The sequence below is a fragment of the Selaginella moellendorffii genome, unplaced genomic scaffold (assembly GCF_000143415.4).
Source record: "Selaginella moellendorffii unplaced genomic scaffold, v1.0 SELMOscaffold_77, whole genome shotgun sequence".
Taxonomy (NCBI): Eukaryota; Viridiplantae; Streptophyta; class Lycopodiopsida; order Selaginellales; family Selaginellaceae; genus Selaginella; species Selaginella moellendorffii.
The window spans coordinates 355,856-362,244 of NW_003314338.1; the positions used below are offsets into that span (position 1 = coordinate 355,856).

Genomic DNA, 6,389 nt, shown 5'->3' on the forward strand with positions numbered 1-6,389 from the left:
ATAGACAGTTCTATATTTAAACTCCCTATGACACCATTATTGCAAGTTGCAAAACCTTCAAGTACCTCTTTAGTTCCCTACTCCCAACTTGTATAACCATCTTTGGTTATATCTTTTGATTTTATAGTTTAGTTCTATCCCTTTACAATTTTTTTTGGCTCGATAGATTCCTTTTTTTATTCCCCTCCATGTTAAGAGGGTAAGTTTGCACTTCTACTAGTAAGTATTCTTAGGAATGAACTTACTCAATGGTGGTTTTTCAATTTGGATATGCTCACTTTTTAATCCACATACTAGGATTAACATTTACTACTCGTGGCCCTTTAAATGCCTGTTGCTAGACAGGCAAAAATCCTTTTGGCTTTGTCCATTTTGGATAAATTGACCTCTTTTGTCTCTAGCTTTCCACAATCTTGAATATTAGATAGCACCTCTAATCCATTATTCATTAGGGACTTAGTCATTTAAGCATTATCTAATGACCTCATGATACTAAACACCACTTCTTTAGTGTTTTACAATGCTTATATATTTTAGTGATAGACTTCTTAAATAATTAGCTTTCAGATTATAACATTAACTCACTATATTGCAATATAAGCATTTTATCCCTTAAAGAATGTATTTAACCTTCTTCTTATTTTGATAAAAAGTATCAGAAAGTTAGCTCTCACTATCCAACCATTTACTCCAAACCTTTATTTAGTAGCCTCATAGTTATCATGTCCTATGACTTATTGCCAGTACTTCTACACCTCCACCAATATTTGGTCAAAGCACATGAATCCCATATTGTAAATAACTAAATTTTCTATTCTACTTTAATCACTTAACCACATATTTAAGCACTTGGAGAAGCCTCATTCACAACCTCAATAAGACCTATTCCCCGACTTGGGGACTTGTTAGCTTGCCACTTTGCCTTTACACTTGGTCCAAGTGCTCTACATGTCTAATCTAACTACAGACACCAAAAGGTACTACTATTATATCAACATATTATACTAAGGCTATATCTATTCACTTTTGTCTCATTAATACTCCAAAACCACCCATGCCACAGTCTATCTCCCAAAGACAAGGTTGAGTGGTCATCCTATGACCATACCTTGGCATCCTTAGGATGCCTGGAGATATGGGGAACAACCTTCCCCAATATCTTTTTTTCAATCCCGATCAAGTCCTTGATCCTTAACAATGCTTGCCAACACTGTGGATTGGGTCAGGGCCTAAAGGCCCAACCACTAAGTCCCTCTGGTCTCTAGAACTTCCTCACCATTTGACTATGTCTTTGGTCACCATGTAAGAGGGCTATTTGTCTTCCTTTCCATAGTCTAGGACTTTAGGATGAGAGTTTGAAACACCATAGCCTTATGCAAGCCTTGAGGGTACTCTCCTCACCTTCCACCTCTAGGTGCCTTAGCCATATGGCTAGAGCAAAGTTCTGATGAGCCATACTAGATATCCAAGTAGGTAACACCACCCACACTTGGATTGAGAGCACCGATCATTTGATCTCTTAAGGGAGCTAGAGCTAGCTCTTGAACACTTCACCAAGCTACCCACTTGTCCATCCATGTTCACTCTAACTTTGGACTCTTCAGTGCTTATATCATCACCCACCACATGGGTGTAGCCATCCTAGGTCACATTAGCTTTTCCTAGCTAAATTAATTCTACTGGAGTCCAACCCCCACACTCTCTCTACTTTACTTTTGGAACCCCCTGAAGCCTTCTAAGGGACGATCACTTTGGGCTCTCACACCTCGACTTGTATTAGTATTCGAACTTGGAATTGGTGTTAGAGGAGAAATATTCTCTTACCCTTGGATTGGTGAAATTGATGGTTTAGATGTCAGACTCACTTATAAATGATTATTATGGTTGTTTATATCTGAGGGTTTCATATTTGCAATGATTGTGGTGCCTTGGATATGATCAATTCTTACACCTCACGGATTTGCACTGTAACCAGTTGGACAGTTTATTGAGCATATTGGAATTTTATTATAGGAGAAATAACACATGGGATGAGAAGTAGAACTTTCCCATCCAGTATACTGCATATTCAAGACTTCAAGAAGAAGCTGGCTGAATGGTAGGCTTCTGCAGTTTGGCTCTTGGACATCAGAGGTGATTTTTGTCTGCTCTCTTTTCCTTATTACCTTAGGTCACTGCCAAAGATTCTCGAGAGTGCCTTCAAGAAAGAGACTGTTGGACTTGTCACCAGAGAGTAGTTGGTGAAAAAGGTAGCTGACCTGTTTCATCACTCAAGAGTGTCAACTTGTGCACCAAGATAGAGGAGGAGAAAGAGAAGCTGCAGAAATAGTAAGCTCACATCCTGCCTCTATAGCCGTGTTTCTGAATCCATCTGTGTTGCAGGGAAGAGGAATGTCAGCTCCAGAAGAGGAAAAAGAGATCAGCAGAAGGCCCTTCCCACCTATCATTTGTCGACACTGATGAAGGTGAAAATGATAGAGCTGGTATGGTTTGGCAGCTTCAATCAAGTCCACTAATGCAGGAGAGGTGACAGGTATTGCTTTCACTTTGTGCTCTGGGGTCGCTTTGTTTTGTTGGGTGGATCAACGGCTAACACATTCTCAAGGGGGCAGAGGATGATTATTCAGGGAGTGTGAGGCAGATGAGCAAGCAGAACACAGATGCCTTCGCAAGCGGTGGATCCAAGAGTAGACACACATCAAATGTAAGTGTGTTGAACTTTACATGGTAACACCCGCCCCTGTTTAGATGAGCCGCTATACAGCTCCTGGAATGGCGCAAGGCACGTAAGTGTGCACCTCATCTCAATATTACCCTTGCTGACTGCAGTTTCTCCTTGGCCAGATGCAAAAGGGTGATACAATTGCTGAATTCCTACAGGCACCAATTGGGGTCTAAGTTCCGTGAGATTTAAACTACGTTTGTTAAGAACCTGCTCTGCATGAAAGAAGATTTGATCATACCTCATGTATGTTTCCTTCCAGTTGTTGCCACTTGTTCAAGTTTTCCCAACCTTGTTTGACAGCAACACAGCTTCCATGAGCTCATCACCAACAAGGCCAGAGGAAAGAATGGCCCGGTAAGCCCATTGGTGTCTGTCATGACTTCATGCCCATTTGTTTGTTTGGATGATAGCTCTTTCATTTTGATCTTCACGAAGACATACGCACAATCACTGGCACCACAACTAACTTCCTTTCCTAGCTGTGAGCTGGAAGCCACGTAGAGCAAACGGTGGCTGGCAGAGTCAAGACCAATGACATCAGCAGCAGCCAGTTGTTTGGCCTTTTCTTTGAGTATACCTGAACTTCTCAAAACTGGTTCTCAATACCAAAACTCTTGCCATAGTCTTAGATGGGAGTACTTTTGTTTGGCTCACACGACATGTCTGTCCTTACCCAAAATTAAGAATTATACTCACTATAATAGGTGGATCCAAGCACATATGTGGATGACAATGCAAGTACATTGTGACTCCTTTTCTGAAAGGCCACAGCTGAAGCAACAAGAAAACAGAACAATTGATAGTTATAGGAAAATCAAAACACATTCTTGCTTGGCTCTGGTGATATTAGCTATCTTTTGGGGCTGATATACTCATCCTCATTTTAGGCGCTTGTAGTTGTCATCATAGCCAGGTTGTTGGGGAAGGTGGTACTGGCTTCATATAATATGCCTCTAGTATGCATCCAAGTAAGTTGGCTCTTTTGGGACCCATGCTCTCTCTCTCTCTCTCTCTCTCTCTCTCTCACACACACACACACACACACACACACACACACACAAAATTGTGGCACCAACTTTGACTCCATGGTCAACATGGGTCAAAGGGAAGCTCAAGGGTATATAAAGGCATGGACTTAAAGTAAGGGTTATAAGGCTTAAGAGTGCAATGGAGTTTTTGAGGTAGCTTGGGGGTGGTTAAGTGGTGAAGAACCTTAAAAGGAGGCATAATATAGTCTAGGAAGATTAAATCTTTGTCTTTTGCAAGTCTTAACATTGGTATCAAAGGAGTTGGTTGTGATGGCTGACCAAGATGAACACTGGAATCCTAATGTCAATGGTGTCCTGATGATGGTGCTAATGGTGGTGCCGATGGAGTTACAAAGGTTTGAACGATTCATGAGCTTTGAGCTGTGAGCCCTTAATCAAAATCAGTAAAAGATGCAAGATGAGATGCATGGCATGATGGCTACCATGTATGCGTGTGTTGAGGCACTCAAGGCTGGACGTGGTGGCATTCCAAGTAAAACTTCTTTGGTGGATTGACTTAAAATCTCAGCTTTTTTCCAGTGATGGTGGTGTGGATGAGTGTTTGGCTTGGCTAGCCAATGTGAAAATGTTCTTCGAGATAAAGTTGAGCATTAAAATGTATCACTGGCATATGGTGGTGTCAAGGATGTGTGGTTTAGAGGCCTCTAATCGTTATGCTCTCTGCTACATTTTTTAAGTGGGCTTATTATCCATTGAAGAAGTGGCTAACACCCCATTACTTATAAAGGTAAATAGTTGAAGCTAAATAAAACCAAGTAGGAGTTGGTATAATAAGAGTGGGCTTTAGTTAGGGAACTTAATTACAACTAAGGCAAAGGTGTTGAGGTAAACTGGCAAATTGAAAAAAATAAAATAAAAAATCATCATCATCATACTCATCATCCTTCTATATTTAAAAGAGTAAGGGCGACATATTCAATCGAGATTCTTTTCGAGCTTAATGGTGGAGATGAAGACACGTGGGAAAAACAGTTGAGAGTGGAATGCTTTACAAGTTTTAGGTTTTGTGTATTTTTTTGGAAGCGGAGCAACAGATTGAGGCTCACACTTGGATGAGCAGGAAATGAATTTTGGACGAGTGATCAAATTTCTGCAGTAGTGTGGTGGTGAAGCACCTGAACATCAATTTCGAGAATTTCGATATGCACTGCACAGTACAGTAATATGGAGCATGAAGCATATTTCTGAATGTAGTCTGAAACTCTCAACCTCAATCTTCTTATGAAAGGTACTAAAACTGCTGTCACATTGCAGGAAACAAGCTTGCATACTTTCAGAAGGTTTGTTCAGGACTCTCCAAGAATGAACATTGTCTCTTGGAACTTCTCAATTTGCTCCACCAGAGACTTATCAACATCATTGCTCTCTACAAGAACAAATTCTGCTTTCACCTGTAAGTCAAGTGTTTCCTTTGAGTTTTCAGCAAGCCAATCGGACTTTGTAACGTCTCTAGACATTTTGCAGCTCCTGAGAGAAGTTCGCTGTCTGGCCTCCTTGGTTGCCATATATGCAAGTGTTTCCTTCAAAACTTGCGAGACAGGTATAAAATTTTAATTTATATTTTATTTTATTTTAATCCAAACGCATAGATGGCTTTACGAATTTTTGTCTTTCATACTTGCTTTTGAGAAAACATTGATGGTTGAAAAATAAATATAGAAAACAGTTTCGCATCTCCTGAACCTTACAAATTCTAATTGCTCTTGATTGGATGATTCTGGCATGGGTCTTTTGCCAAGATTTAGGAACAAAGGCCTCGTATGCAGCATTTGCAGCTGCATGGCCACCAATAAACAGCATAAGCTCAACCCCTTTGTCTGTCCAGTCGTTGGAATTTATGGACATAAACTGTTGAAAAAGGACATAAAATTGGGAAGAGAGATTATTTACATTTACCTTTGATACAGAAGCTCCCATGCTTCAATGAACAGCATAGCATTTGTCACAGATTATAACTCCATGTTTGTAGAGCTGGAGAAACAACAGAAGATGCAGCAAGATGGAAATGAAAATGACTTACCCCCATTGGGGACCCTGCAACCTGCAACCCTGCACATAACTGGTTGTCTGGTTGCAAGATAAATGTCTGAAATTTAGTCGTGCTTCTCTCCATTTGCTAGGGTATCAAAGATCCACTTCTGAAAAACAAAGATCGGTGGACAGACCCTCTAGCAAAAAAAAGAAGAATAAAAGAAAAAGCATTGCATTGAAAACCATACCTTTAAACAAAGGAAATTCCGAGTCGATGAGCTTAACCTTTACTCCAATCCTCGCAATACGCTCTGAGACACATAGATACACTGCAAAAAAAGAGCATTCTCAACTCAGAGGGAAAAGAAAGAACTGGGACATCTCTTTCAGAGATCCAGTAAACTTCTTTCACAGACTTACAAGTGTATTATACAGGTGCTCCGGCTGAACGGTAGAATGCTTTTCAAGTCGATCTGGGTGGAAATCTTGAGCTATATTAATGCTAATATTATATTATTTTATAATATGTCTACAGACGTTACAAAGTCCGATTGGCTTGCTGAAAACTCAAAGGAAACACTTGACTTACAGATGAAAGCAGAATTTGTTCTTGTAGAGAGCGATGATGTTGATAAGTCTCTGGT

The 6,389-nt window shown here is 40.3% G+C and overlaps 1 pseudogene; it reads left to right on the forward strand.

Moving 5' to 3' along the window:
• Positions 1-2,030: 2,030 nt before the first annotated feature.
• On the forward strand, positions 2,031-3,204 carry LOC9642880 (annotated as a pseudogene).
• The last annotated feature ends 3,185 nt before the right edge of the window (positions 3,205-6,389 follow it).